This window comes from Periplaneta americana, chromosome 7, assembly GCF_040183065.1.
Source record: "Periplaneta americana isolate PAMFEO1 chromosome 7, P.americana_PAMFEO1_priV1, whole genome shotgun sequence".
Classification (NCBI taxonomy): domain Eukaryota; kingdom Metazoa; phylum Arthropoda; class Insecta; order Blattodea; family Blattidae; genus Periplaneta; species Periplaneta americana.
Genome location: NC_091123.1, coordinates 49,539,444 through 49,555,390, shown reverse-complemented (window position 1 = coordinate 49,555,390; position 15,947 = coordinate 49,539,444). Strand labels below are relative to the sequence as shown.

General features: G+C 35.4%; 1 protein-coding gene across 1 annotated transcript in view; it reads right to left on the bottom strand.

The window, feature by feature from the left end:
* The window catches only part of kek2 (kekkon 2), a 1,284,908-nt gene that overhangs the window by 1,029,657 nt on the left and 239,304 nt on the right, over window positions 1–15,947 (bottom strand). The window lies entirely within an intron of this gene.

Sequence of the window (15,947 nt, the reverse complement as noted above, 5' to 3'; positions counted from 1 at the left end):
AAACACAATTTTGAAAATGGTGGCCGTTCATTTCGATACAGGCTTCAGTTCTTTTGTGCATATTATCGCACTATAGACTATTGCATCTAATTCCAATTGCCAGTTTCGTCCTTCGTACTAGTAACTCATGTTGAAATAATTCTGTACCTACTCTACGTACTGTGAATTCAATCTTCACTTCTGCCCGACCCGAAAATATAAAATTACTCAGACATGCTATTTACTGTCCGTCCAAGTGGTTATGCCGCAGGATTGTATAAAGGGAGGAAATCACGTGACAGTTAATTACTTAACGAGGCCCTTTTATTTAAGTTAAATTAAACAGCTGTATAATATTACGTAAACGTCCAATTCCTAAGAGAAATTAATGTTTTCAGAAAAGAGCTAAGACAGCCCAGCTTTTACAGAGGGGCGAGCAGAAGCAGGTGGAGGAAATCGGGATGCGACGTAGGCAAACGGACAGTACCTGTGCGAAAATATGATTCAATATTGAAAGCTCTTTCGTCACTGGAAAACGCGAACATATTTCTGGAACGTACTATACTCAGTAACTCAGTACTGCTTACTATCTGCGGTCTTGGTTCTGTATGGAGTTGGAACTTCCTTAGTAGAAGGGGTGGGAGTGAAATACATTCAAAAACTCAGGTACAATAAAAATTGAAGTAAAAATAAAATGATGTCCCTGTATAAAGTTATAGGTTGCACTTGTGCTAGGTGAACAGTATAGAGCAGAACAGGTTTCACTGCCTCGGGAGGCCTTGAGTCCCCCACCTGCTTGCGCATAGCCGGCCGGCCGTGAAACCTGTTCTGCTCTTTACTGTTTACCCACTGTATAAGCACAGAGATTACTGGCAGGTCGATTCATGAAATTGTAAAACAATTACTTATGTCTAAACCGCTGGAGTGCGGGCCCTTTACCGTCAAGTTAAGTATGACTAGAGCGTCCCTTGGCGAGTGTACTGAACTCTCAGGTAAGCAACTCACCGTGCGTGCTTCAGACGTACAGGTTTGAGTATAAGAATTGCATACATACAATAATCATACATTTCGTACTTATGTAATTGATGCGATGTCGACGGAATTTTGCAGTCCGTGCGCCAGACAAGTTAAATGCACCATGTTGGAATACCGTTCTTTAAGTTGTTTTGCTGCCTTAATAATATATGGAGCTGCATAGTGACAAAAAGAAGTACATTATTATATTTAATCCTCTCCGGCCATAAAAGGCGCACAGCCTTATAAAAAGTTTGGACAATAGTTAGTTAGCACAAATTTTTTCCCTACACTGTTCTCGGAAAGTATACTGACCACCACATTTGCCACATACCTACCACTTACGTCTGTAGACTGATCAACTGAAACTCGTATATTTTCTGATCTTTCACGCTTTCTCGAATTTTGGCAATCGTATTCTGGTTACGAAATTGGTAAATATTCTTTACGCATTGTTGCTTCTCCTGGAATATGTTGATTTGTGTATTTTTCCAGAAATGATCTAAAGTGGGGGTTGTCCAAAGTTCTAAATGGAATGTTTGTGTGTACCAACTTGTCACATAAGTCTATATACCGAATTGTGACCGACTATTTGAACTCTATTGGTTCTTGTTTGAATTGCGTTCAACATTTTCCTCGTGTCCTTTACTATTACAGTGTCTTTCAAAATAGTACTTCTTAGTTCGTAATAATCTGAAATTACACACGACACATACAACACTTTCTCCTTCTATAATAGCCTAAATATATCGCGTCCGAATTGTTCGACTAAATTATTTAGTGTTGCACTTCGTGAACGAGTTGTTTTAGGCATTGTAATGTGTGTCATTTCACATACGCAACTCTTCGGTATGTTTCGGGTTCGATGCACGGAACAGTACGGCGAAAGGCGAGAGAGACTCACGTCATACTCTATACCCGTCTGCATAGTCAACTGCAATCGCCATATTAGGGCCCGCACTCCCGCGGTCTAATTATGTCCATATAGGAATGAATTTTAATTTATTTAAATTCTATTTCCGTTTAGTCTGAACGAGAAAAATAGTTGAACTGAAAGGAAAACTTAAATTACTTGGGGGGGGGGGAGGATTCATTTCAATTCCCACGCATATTGCTTCGCAAAACTATATTTAGGCTCTACATTTCATAATACGTTTTCACGAGATAACAGATTTTCGGTCCCGATACAGAAAGCTAGGTGTATGTCAGTTGTAGGGAGGTCATTCAACTAACTGCTACGATTACTCTGCACGCAAAGGGAAGTGACGTCTTATAGCTGTATAGGGACCGAAAATTCGCTGTCTGGTTATCATTTAACGAAGATCCTGGTAAGTAAATTGTGTCTTGAGCCGTCTTAAGCAAGATAGATGTTCATACACATTTTACGAAATAAACTACAAGTGTTCTACATTTGTGTCCAAATTATTGCACTGATTTTTCATTACTAACTTCGAGGTTTCTATGATATATTACTTGCTTACAAATGGCTTTTAAGGAACCCGGAGGTTCATTGCCGCCCTCACATACGCCCGCCATTGGTCCCTATCCTGAGTAAGATTAATCCAGTCTCTACCATCATATCCCACCTCACTCAAATCCATTTTAATATTATCCTCCCATCTACGTCTCGGCCTCCCCAAAGGTCTTTTTCCCTCCGGCCTCCCAACTAACAATCTATATACATTTCTGGATTCGGCCATACGTGCTACATGCCCTGCCAGTCTCAAACGTCTGGATTTAATGTTCCTAATTATGTCAGGTGAAGAATACAATGCGTGCAGTTCTCTGTTGTCTAACTTTCTCCATTCTCCTGTAACTTCATCCCTCTTAGCACCAAATATTCTCCTAAGAACCTTATTCCCAAACATTCTTAATCTCTGTTCCTCTCTCAAAGTGAGAGTCCAAGTTTCAAAGCCATACAGAATAACCGGTAAATATAACTGTTTTATAAATTCTAACTTTAAGATTTTTTGACAGCGGACTTGATGACAAAAGCTTCTCAACCGAATAATAACAGGCATTTCCCATATTTATTCTGTGTCTAATTTCCTCCCAAGTATCATTTATATTTGTTACTGTTGCTCCAAGATATTTGAATTTTTCCACTTCTTCGAAGGATAAATCTCCAATTTTTATAGTTCCATTTCGTACAATATTCTGGTCACTAGACGTAATCATATACTTTGTCTTTTCGGGATTTACTTTCAACCCTATCGCTTTACTTGTATGAAATAGGGTATTACAATATTTAATATTCTGAAATATTTGGAAATGTTACATAGGATTATTTTTCAAACGCGCTTCGACGAATATTTTACACTCTCTCGCTAGCATGTAGAAACGCTTATTTTGATGAAACATATTATTTTCCATGCACAATCTCATATTCAGAATATTGAAATGTAATATTTTTATTCATATTTAACCCTTCTGAAGTTCATATTCATCAATAAAGCGGCATTTTGCTTTGTGTTAATGAATAATGGAGTAAAGACCTTGCATTTCACGTTTAATGTGAATTTGTAGACCAACCCTTCTCCGTTATATATATATATATATATATATATATATATATATATATATATATACAGGGTGTTTCAAAAATACGGGGCATAATTTCACCGAGTTATGGCCTTCACAACATGAAATTCACCGGAACGTTTTTCTTTCCGCAGGTCGTTGTCATTACAGAAGATGTTCAAAATGTCCACCTCCTGCTTGAATACGGACCTCACATCGATGTCTCATTGACTTGCGAACACGATCCCAAACTCCAGGAGTATTGCGTATGTCTTCAGAACATGCCACAATTCGATTCTGAAGGGATTCCAAATCAGGCACCGGAGACAGTCGTATGAGGAACATTGACTTGCAACGCTACCCTTCGTGTGCTGATAGAAGGAGTCATGTTCACAGCCTCCAGAATCTCCTCCTGTACTTCTGGAGTTGTAGATCTTGGTCGTCCCCTTCCCAAACCAGGAGAATTAAATTTTCCATACTCGCACAGACGGTAATGGAGACGTACAAATGTCTTCCGATCTGGACATTGTCGCTGTCGGTACCTCTCCTGGTACAAACGACGAGCCAGCGCAGCATTGCCGTCCGCCTTACCGTACATGATGTGTATCTTTGCCAGCTCTTGATTTGAATACATGTCACACAGTCTAACGCCTACACATCACTGAATGTAACCTTCGCCTCGGAATGAACTGTCAGAGTGCCCTCTTAGTGTCTCCTTTGACGGCAACGACCTGCGGAAAGAAAAACGTTTCGGTGAATTTCAATGTTGTGAAGGCCATAACTCGGAAATAAAGTATTTCCGGACACATGTTGTAATGAACTATTTTGATTGTCTACATGTGGGAAATACATACCTGAAATTATGCCCAGTATTTTTGAAACACCCTGTATATATACATTGTAATGTGAGGGTGCCCGTAAAAATCTTCTAACTGTACAGTACAATATATTATTAAGCGACATGTGTAGACATTTAACGAAGGCTTTCATTACACAACGTAATAGCAGGAAGAGCGGTACAATTCTTTCTGTGATGTGTATCACATTATAATTGTATTTACCTATTCATAGTGTAATTTCTAGTAAATTGTTGTTCATATACATATTTTATTAAAGGTGGGTAGGACAGCGTTACAAGACGAGATGGGTTTTTTTTTATGTGTATCATGTTGCCAGCCATGTAAAAGTTATGAATTAGTTCGAGCATACACAACAACATTTTTTTCAGTGGCGTCAGTGAGACTTTGTGCGTGCAGTGGTCATTTCCACTCACTCGTTACACGAATATAATGAGAAACTCTTGCGAAAAAAAAATGATTTTAAACTTTCGTATTAATGCATAATATATTGTGATTCTCGTACCGGATAAAATTGTTCACTACCTGCCGTCAGACGATATATCTGTATAGCAACTTATGTTATAGATTTTTTTTTAATTAATAACACAGAACAAATTTTCACGTTATGTCTTGCTCCGAAATAAAATAAGTGAATATTACTAATATGTGTGCCCTAAATCTGAATTTAAAATCCAAATTGCCCCATCATGTACCATTTTCAGGAGAAGGTGAATTGAATTTTCATGAACAAATTTCTCTTTTCTTTTATTTTTTTACTCCTACAGATAAAATTTCAAGAGACTAGGGTTTCAAAATACCTCATAATACTCGAAAAATATGTACTGGAAGCAAAAATGATGTCACATAGTTTAAAACACAAAAAACAGAACAAAAATAAAAATATTTCGTGTGTCTAATGATAAAAAATCTCGGAATTTGAACTTAATTTTAAAAGGATTTTCTGGATGACTTCCCTTTATAACTAGACCCGAGACTGTCTTTTGCAAGGAACCAACAATAGTCTGCAAGCATGCTGGATGATGATCTTACTTTATATCGCCTTTCCATTTAAATATTTCTTTATGAAATCTTTTCCCATCACCGTCGCTTATCGCTCCAAGGTTAGGAGGAAAGAAATCGAAATGAGAATGTAAAAAGTGTGTGTTTTGAGAGATATATTAAATGCGACAGGCTCATGTCAGTAGATTTACTGGCATGTAAAAGAACTCCTGCGGGACAAAATTCCGGCACATCCGGCGACGCTGATATAAACTCTGCAGTTGCGAGCGTCGTTAAATAAAACATAACATAACATTTTAATGTGGTTTCCACAAGTTTGATGTAGTTGTCTGCCCTAGAATTTCCAAGGAAATTTGATCAAACATCTTTGAAAGTACGCTATGCCATTTTTTCTGTAACGGAAAGTTTTTTCTCAAACAGAGAGTCAGACATAACTTTGCGAATTTGTAGACCGATGAAAATGCCTTCACTCAAACTGAGTAAACTTTTCTTTTAAATACTGAAAACCACATCCTTGTTTCTTCAGTGTGTAGATCTCAATTTGAACTGTTATGAAATTTACTGAATAGAAGGGACCAATAATTGTTTATTTATTAGAAGTACAAAAGAACGTGTCAAAAACCACAATAATTCGGAAATAGGTCATAAACTCATAAAACACATTAGCTTTTGTTTTGGTTTACAACCCTTAACTCGCGCCAGATATTGCCTGGAAAGAGCTTATCGAAAAGTGAAATCATATTATATCTTAAAAACCTTACGTGATACGTAGAAAATAAATGCATTTTCGGATTCAACGCACACTAAACCTTAAGCGAAACACTGTTTTAAGTAGAAGCAAAATTCTTGTTTTTCAGTGTAATTAAGCTGAGAATAAATCACACAAAATATTGTCAACTTCGTTTTTGCCCTGAGTGTAGTGTTTGGAGATATCCTAACTACAAATCTAATAATTTAGCTCGTTACCTTGCAGTAAACGGCGAATTGTTTGTCCAGATGTTTGAGATGGGCAGGGCATGTAGTACGTATGGGCGAATCCAGAAATGCATTTAGAGTGTTACTTGGGAGGTCGGTGGGAAAAAGACCTTTGGGGAGGCCAAGACGTAGATGGGAGGATATTATAAAAATGGCTCTCAGAGAGGTGGGATATGATTATAGAGACTGGATTAATCTTGCACAGGATAGGGACCGATGGCGAGCTTATGTGAGGGCGGCAATGAACCTGCGAGTTCCTTAAAAGCCATTTGTAAGTAGGCTAAGTTAAGGATGAACCAGAACAATTACAGAGTTATTTAATTTGTAATAAATGGTAAAAGCTTCAGTCAACTATCTTAAATAGAAGTGAAAATATTTCATTTTAGCATTACACAGTTTTTACTACAAAATACAAGTGACTTACTCCACGATGGCCTTTACGGTGAACGGAATTGGATTTCGGGTGAACATTTTGATTTATTTTATATTTTTCCAATATAATTTTCCACGACTTTAAAGTAGTATAGTTCTATTACAAAAGGTATAGATTGGTAATATTGTGATATGGGTAAAATTGTGATAGTTCTTTTTGAGAATCACTGAGCGAGAGAAAGATCGCTTTTTGCGTCAACGTATTAAGGGAATATTCGTGAACAAGTTTCCTCACAAAACCGGTCCTTCTGTCGCTCAGTAAAATTGTAATAAATTCTCAAAAAGAGTTTGACAATATTACTCGTATCACAATATTACCAATCTTTACCCTATATACTCAAATTGCAATCACTTTAATTTTCCGATTTTCTGGGAAGGGGCATACAAGTTTCAAATTTAACTGTCATTCTTCAGAAATGTACGATTTTTGGATGTAAAATTATATATATATATATATATATATATATAATGTTATATATCTAGATATTTCGGGGAAGATGGCATAGATATTTATTTATTTATGTCTATAACAGGGCAAAGCCCCAATTATAATAGACACAATACAGATTTGTTTAAAAAACATAGAATTGCATATAACATGAAAAGAGAGATAAAACAGAAACAAATGCAAAATACCAGTGTAATTAAAAATTAAAATAAAAAAAAAACAAATAGATACTACCTAAATAAAAGACACAAATATAGATATAAATGAAAAATAGCAAAAAAAATTAATTAAACAGAGTTAAGTACTGATATCATAACCAAAAATGTAAAATGTAGCTATAATTGGCAAATTACAGAGTAAATATAACATTATGTTAATAAATTCAGTATACAGTATTATATAGTAGGACTAATAAGCTTAATTTATTTATTTTATTTTATTTATTTATCAATTTTTATTATATATATATATATATATATATATATATATATGGGTTTTTATTTTTTATTTTATATATTTCTTATGTAGTTATAATTCTTATTTGAATGCTTATTTTCCATAAGTTTAGTTTTTCGACACAAAAAGAACCTCTCCTCTCCTCTCCTCTCCTCTTCTATTTAATCTAGGAAGAAGAATTTTACTGGAATTATTTATATAGATGTTTTACATACGGCGTATTCCGAATCTCACCGGACCGGTGAACAACAATGACGTCACGCTGCAGCGAAATAGGAACAAAACTGCTGGAAGGTTCGATGTCTATCATGGCGGCTGTACAAGTTGTTGTCTGTACTCCGCTAGCAAGATTTTGCGAAATTTCCGTACTGTCATCTCGTTCAAAGAAAAGAGACCATAAACAATTTATTTCTTGAACCAGAAGTAATAACTGTTCGCTCATAAGCCATTAACATATGAAGAGTTCGCGGGAAAAACGATGAATGTCACAGTTTTGTTAAGCTTGATGTCATTATCTAATTCAATGGATCACTGCGAAATTTAATGTTGTTCTTATGAAAAATGGCAAAAAAGGATTATCACCACGAATACAGTAATCCTTTCCTTTATTTTCTATAGAAACAGCACTACATTTTGCAGTTATAGACTCAATTAGATCATTATCTAATCTTTAACAGAAATGTGACATTCATCGTTTTTCCCGCGAACTCTTCATATTGTTTTTACGTTGTGCTCATTACAAACAATACAGCAGAAAACACCGCTATGACACAACAGTGCACGATGTCATTCGTCTGCTAATACCCGCCCTACACAAGAACCAATCAGATTCACTGATGGCGGCTGATGGAGACTGCCACCACCTCTGCAAGCTGATAGAACCGGTGCGACACCGGTCGAGCATCAGTAATGTCATCGTTGAAATGCGGAACACTGTGATTCCATCAGATTGCTCAGCGCTGAGATTCGGAATCCGCTCATACAGTACATTGAAAAAAAAAAAATTGTTTTTAAATGTTTAATATTCTGAAGATTTTACGGGGCTAATATGCTGAAAATTATTGAAAAAATATACGACAGGGAAAAAATTGTTTCCCAGTAACGAAATAAATAAAAAAAAAACTACTATTTCAGCACAAAAGTAAAATTATGTGTTGGTAAGCAGTTGTCTAGATACAACATTTCTTTAGAAAGAATTCCTTATTAAAGGGTATATGTATTTGAACGACCACAAATATTATCAGAAAATTTAGGTTCTAAATTTCTAAAATTTTATAAGGAAATTACCTCATAATTGGACAAAAATTACAAGGTACCACAACAAGTCTTATTAGAACTTAAATATCTGATAAGAGTATAAAAAAGTTTACTAATAATATTCTTAAGAATACACTTTTTACTTTAAATTAAATTTTCCAAAATTTGAAAATTTTCACACATATTATTTCATAACTCCACAACCATTAGAGATAGAATTCTGAAATTTTGTACACTGATTTAACATGCATTTATGCAAGAGGCAGACTACAATAATGCCCATTTGTCTGAAAATAGAAAAATTAGTTCACAAAACATTATGTGAATTTTAATATATCTAATATAGGACAAAAAAATTAATTGTATTAAAATAAACAAATCTACATGTCTGTGAGTAGTCTACTTTTCAGAAATAAGTGTTTATTACATGGAGGAAAAATGTTAAAGTTGTCATAGAGACCATAACAATGTTATGGTTACCAAATGATGTAACTGCAGATTTTTTTTCATACTCTGATAAAACTGGTTTGAAAAATATTATTAGTAACATTTTTATACTTTTATCGGATATTTAAGTTCTAATAAATCTTAGGTACCTTGTAATTTTTGTCCAATTGTGAGTTCATTTTCTTATAAAATTTTAGAAATTTAGTGCCTGCATTTTCTGATAATATTTGTGGTCGTTCACGGACATTATACCCTTAAGATATAAGTTAACATTAACATGATGGGCAATTCCCTGCCCCCTTAAAGGTTTAGTCAAGAGAAAACTATTTCTAACCACACAACGCATCTTCAACATTAAGGAAATAATTTCTGTTCCTTAACACTTCTAAATAAAATCAATTTTTTGTCGTCAAAGAATAACTTTTCTTCATATTTCTGAGGCTTAAAGTTAGCATGAAATAGATCGCTGTTAAGTAAACAATGAAGGTTTCATAAGGACACAATGTAGAATGAATTATAAATTGATTCTGCGACCATGTGTTACTTTATGTTACATTACGTTATGTTTTAAACTAACTTGAACTCACACCACAGCTCTATATATGCAGTGGGCCTTGAGTCTACCAACACCAACGTCGTAAATCGGTTTTTACGACACTGCCGTTCACACCCTTGAAAAGTGTGTGTGTGTTTGTCTATGTGTGTGTGTGTTTTAGCGTCGGCAAGAAATTTAAACTTTATATAAGCCCGAAACGGAGTCATGGTCTTGCCGGCTTGGGAAATATACTGCTTCCAGCGCCTATACAGTATTAGGCACGGCTTGCTGCAAACGCTTCTTAGTTATACCTATATTATACCAACCTAATAATCGTAAATATTTAAAACTCGCTACTTTAAGCCTTGAAAAAAACGACACGAAGGTAAGTTTTGAGTTTGGATATGATAACGCTTTACGCTATAAACATAATACTCCATTCTTAATGTATTTTGCCAAGAATATTGTTAGGTTATAAGAATTTCCCCTACTTCCACTTGTTTTATTAATTCATTTTCAAGCCTACGCCCACACTTTTGGAAGTCAAGAAAACGATCTTTACAAAACACTGTTTGTGCGAGATCATGCGTATTTGCTTGTTTTCCGCACAGAACCAATACGCGGTAAGTGTGAAATACCACATTCAGTATTCCCAACGTAACACACATAACAATTTCTCTCTTCTTACCGCTTAAGCGCGACATTCATTTTACTTCTTTAGACTTTTAACATATTATTTTTAGAGACGTTTAACATAGTAATAATTATAAATTGGAAACTTACCACTGCAATTTCACCTAAATTGCAATGTTAATTATTGTTTTTAAATATTTGCAAAAATTAAGTAAAGTCTACTACTCCACGAAACTTATTGCATTCCTGATACAAGTAACATTAAGGAAGCCGTGAAAAAATCAACAAGATTCCAGATGCCGATGTTATTACTGCAATATATTATATAAATAATATTGTTAAAATATTAAAATGAAAAATAAATCATTACATAACCTTACCATTTGTTTTAAGTTCGCGTTTATAGACTGGGGGAAAAAAAAGACAAACGTATATCACGGCCTGCTGGAGTGTAGTAAACATAGAAAACATTTTATAGCAACAATGTTGAAGAAAGATATTTTGGTTTTCCGAAGTTGCCGTCATTAAACAGGAACCAAGATGGAGATTTCATTTCAACTAATTAGAAATTCGTCTTTCAGGTATGTAATAAACGATCTTCGCACAAAATAATGTACGATACATGAGCGGTATGTTTGTTTTCATGTTCTCGGAAATTAAAAAAGGTCAACTACGTTTGCTTTTTCAATCTTTTCCTCGACCATGAAAACGTCAACATACCGCTCTTGTAACGTATATTACTATTTCGTTCTTAAGATACGATGTTTTATTTATTGTGAATTATAGGATGCTAGTTTCCCATCAAAACATATTTTTCACATAATAATAATAATAATAATAATAATAATAATAATAATAACAACAATAATCAGTGGCGCTACAGCCCGTGAAGGGCCTAGACCGATCAGCCGGTTGCTGGCCTCACGTCCACATGCCGAAGCAGAGGTGGGCGATCATCCAACCAGAATGGAGGTAGCTTATTGTGTGGTAAGCACGATGATCCTCCCAGCCGTTATAGCTGCCTTTCGCAACCTGATTTCGCTACATATCGTAGCTCCCCAAGTGCATCACGATCACCGATCCCATACACTGGTCGAAATTTCTTGAGAAAATATCTTCCCCCATGAGGACTCGAACCAGCGCGCATTCAGTAACGCGAGTCCTAGGCAGGATGCCTTAGACCACGACGCCACGACACGGGACGTTCTTTACATACGTAATATAAATAAACATTTTAAGGGCAGTGTGACTGTTGAAATTTTGCTCATTTTCAGTCAAATATAGCATTTTCGATTTCTTGTAAAAATGAATTAGTTATCTCTTATTTTCACGCTACGAGACAGAATGACAAGCGAAACACTACAAAGACTGACGAACACTACTGACGCAGCAGAACGAGCCACGGCAACGAAGTGGACCTGGGGGGACATGTGGCGAGACTACACCAGACAAGATGGACCCATGCAGTCACGATGTGGGACCCCTACGTCGGAAAGAGAGGACAGGGAAGACCACGGCTCAGATGATCTGACATGTTTACCAAAGAGGCGGGGAAACAATGGCCGAGGATAGTAGAGAACAGAGTTTTATGGAAAAAACTAGGGAAGCTCATTGTAAATAGATAACGTAATTAGTGTTAAGATATTGTAAATAGTCAAGTCAGTATTAGTGAAAGTGTAAGATAAGTTTTGTAAATAGTAAAGTCAGTGCTGAGAAAGTGTCCGTTAAATAGTGTAAATAGCAATCAGTGTTTGTCAAAGTGCTGGTGTTTGTATTATGTGGGTAGTGCAAAAAATGAACAAATAACAGAGTGCTGAGACTAGTTAAAGTCTAACAGGGTTATTAACCCTGTCACAAAAGTAGTATACACGACAAGCTCGCCTGATTGGCTCACCAAGCGAGTATACTTGAGCCATCCCTGTCGAGGGGGTTCTAACCCCATCACAGGAGGCCTGTGCCCAACATGGGACATCATTCATTCATTCATTCATTCATTCATTCATTCATTCATTCATTCATTCATTCATTCATCCATCCATCCATTCATTCATTCTAGCTCTTATTTATACCTTGAACAAATTTCAATGGTCTGCGATGCTCTAAAGCATACCAATTACGCAATGTATAAATTGTTGCACCCTTGACCAAATTTTAAAAGCTGTTTTCTCACACTTCTTTTTCAGCACATATCATCTGATTCGAAATGTAAGGCTCTTACAATTTTCATGCTAGGGTCATGAAATTTTTACTGCATGTTTTATACACTGTGGTTAACAAACTAGCGCATGAGGTTTATGATTAAATTAATACATTTTCAAATAACAAATGAAATATTTATGATGACAATGGAAAATTTCTATTTTTGGGTAAACAGCTGTTGCAAAAATCCCCCCCTTTCGTGGTAAAGATATAGGAAAACTAATGAGTGATGGTTTTTCTAAATATGTTAATGTTCTTGCAAAAAAATTTCAAAAGTTTTACTCAAAAATTGAGCGACATATTTCTTTGTGAAATAAGCAAATTTTTAAAAAAATTTTTTTTTTAATAACTCATAAAGTAATTCACTCATAGAGATGAAAATTTACCACGTCATTATCTATTACACCATGATTATGTGGACAAAAAATCAAGGAAGTATCTGGGAAAATTTATAATATAGAAATTTCGGCCATCACCACCCTTAACTTAGAATAAATTAAAGTGACTAAATGAGCGGCAATTATGAAAGAAGAATATACAATTCGTTAACATTAGAAATAAAAATTAAACCATTTTAATAGTAATAATAATAATAATAATAATAATAATACTTTATTGCCAGGACAAAGATACATATTGATTTTTTTTTAAAGAACTCTCTAGCACCCCAGAGAGAGTAAGTTACACACTCGTGCTCAGGGGGCATTCCACATCATTTTATGTTAAGACATTTTATTGAATAACAGAGTAAAGAGTAATAAAAGGAAATAAGAAGAAAAAACACATATTACAATAATTGAACATTAAATTTTCTCTGTAAATAGACATTTTTAATAGATTTTTTTAAATAAGGAGCATTAGCAAATTGTATGTTTGGGAATTTATCTACCGTATTATCATGTTATAAAGCCTTGGACCGAAGTTGCTACTGTGATTATATGCTACAGTTGTAGTACGTTTAGGAACTGTCAAGCATATGTTGTCTGAACTTTTGGTTTTATATTTATGTGAATATAAATTAAATATGTTTCGGTTAAATCGGAAATATAATGTATGGGAACCTGTTGCCTATAATGAATAATTACTGACAGAAAATAAAAAAATTAATACTCAATATTTAATTTTTGGAGACCTTCATTTCTAGCTCTACAAGTACACGGAAAAATTGAGTTATTCCAGGGAAAAAAAGCTGAATGTGGAATGACATGAATGACATAGATAATTTTTTATATAAATTTGGTTTCTGAATAATGTTTGTGTACCGGCAAGTATATTAATTTTCTCACTTGACTGCTATGAGCAGTATTGGATGAAGATAAATGTAAATAAGACAAAGATCATGGTTATCAAAAGAAAAATAAAGAAGATAATCTTGTGAATTCGAAATGAGGCAGTAGAGCAAGTGGACAGCTTCAGATACTTGGGGTGTACTATAAGCAGTAACATGAACTGCTGTCAGGAAGTCGAAAGGAGGATAGAAATGGCAAAGGAAGCTTTTAATAGAAAAAGGAGCATCTTCTGCGGACCTCTGGAAAAACAACTAAGGAAGAGACTAGTGAAGTGCTTTGTGTGGGGTGTGGCAATAGCACGGGCATTACGACGAAGTGAAGACAATCGAATAGAAGCATTTCATTTAAAATGTTTATATGAAGAACAATGGAGCATGTGAAATAAACAAACGGAGTAAGAAACGAAGTTGTGTTGGAAAAAGTGGGTGAAGAGAGAACGATGCTGAAACTGATCAGGAAGACGAAAAGAAATTGATTGGGTCACTGACTGAGAAGAAACTGCCTATTGAAGGATGGACTAGAAGGAATGGTGAAAGGGAGAAGAGTTTGGGTCAGAAGAAGATATCAGATGATGGACGACATTAAGATACATGGATCATATGCGGAGACAAAGAGGAAGGAAGAAACAGGAAAGATTGAATAATGCTGGGATTGCAGTGAAGGACCTGCCGTTGGGCAGAAAACTATGAATGAATGAATGAACATTTCACTTACTTTTACGTAATTTTAAATCGGTTAGGCGACATGGAATTTAAACGCTCTGTCATTTAGGCTAATGTATCTTCTAATGTTCTTATAATGACGTAATAACATTCCTTCATAAGGCACGCTGATTGCCTCGAATTCAAACACTTTAATATAGCGTGGAGTTCTAGGGTCCTTGTCTATAGCTGCATGGCAACTCATGTTCCTGGGTTTGCGGGACTCTCATTATGTAAGTAATAATGCCAATGCTTGCCCCTGACAGCTGCAGATGCAACCCTCTCGGGAAGGGGGATCCGCTGTGTAAGGCGTTGCCTATCCCACCCCGACCTGACCTGGATCCAATACCGACTGCGATCCCATAATTCATGACAGGAATGCAAACGTCTCTTCCTTGCTACAGTTCCACTCTGCAGTGTCAAGATGTTATCCCTCTGTACTCCGGGAATTGCATAGTACGACATTTCATGCACAAGATCTATCTTATTTCTTTTCCTCTTTTTCTTCTTATCTCGACAACAATCTATGTTCAATAATCGGTCCACTGTAACGGTTAGCATGTCTAACTGTGAACGAGCGGACCCGGGTTCAAATTCTTAGTGAGACAGTTACCTGGTTGAGGTTTTCCATCCATCAACTGAAACAGAATTCTTAGGTATGAACTAATTCCACATTCGAGGCACATACGTACGCACACATACATACAGACATACATTTGCTCATCAGCCAGTGGCCGTCGGCGTTAATCATACTTTTCTTGAGGCTTAGACTTTGTTTATTTAGTAACTCACATTCCCAGAGCAAGTGACCAACAGTTTCTGGATTCAGTTTACAAGGGTATACTGGATCGTCCAGGAACTCAAATCGATGAAAATACGATATTAGTTTCTCATGACCTGTTAGGATAGTAGCTAAGTTTGTACACAATGTAGTTTCCGAAATGTAGTTATTTAGTGAATAAATATACAAAACCATTCAAAAAGTTCACAAAAACTATTAATTTTGTCATATTGTAAATAGTAAATTAAAGGAAAATAGGTTAATTTGTTAAATAGTATACCTCTAAACATAGTGTTTACAAGGATTAACAATAGTATTGATTTTCTATTTTATTTTATTCTTATTTTTTTTATTTGTGAATAGAAAACAGAATCATCATCGTCCTATAGCCCTACGGGCCCTTTGAGTTTAGCCTCGGCTTC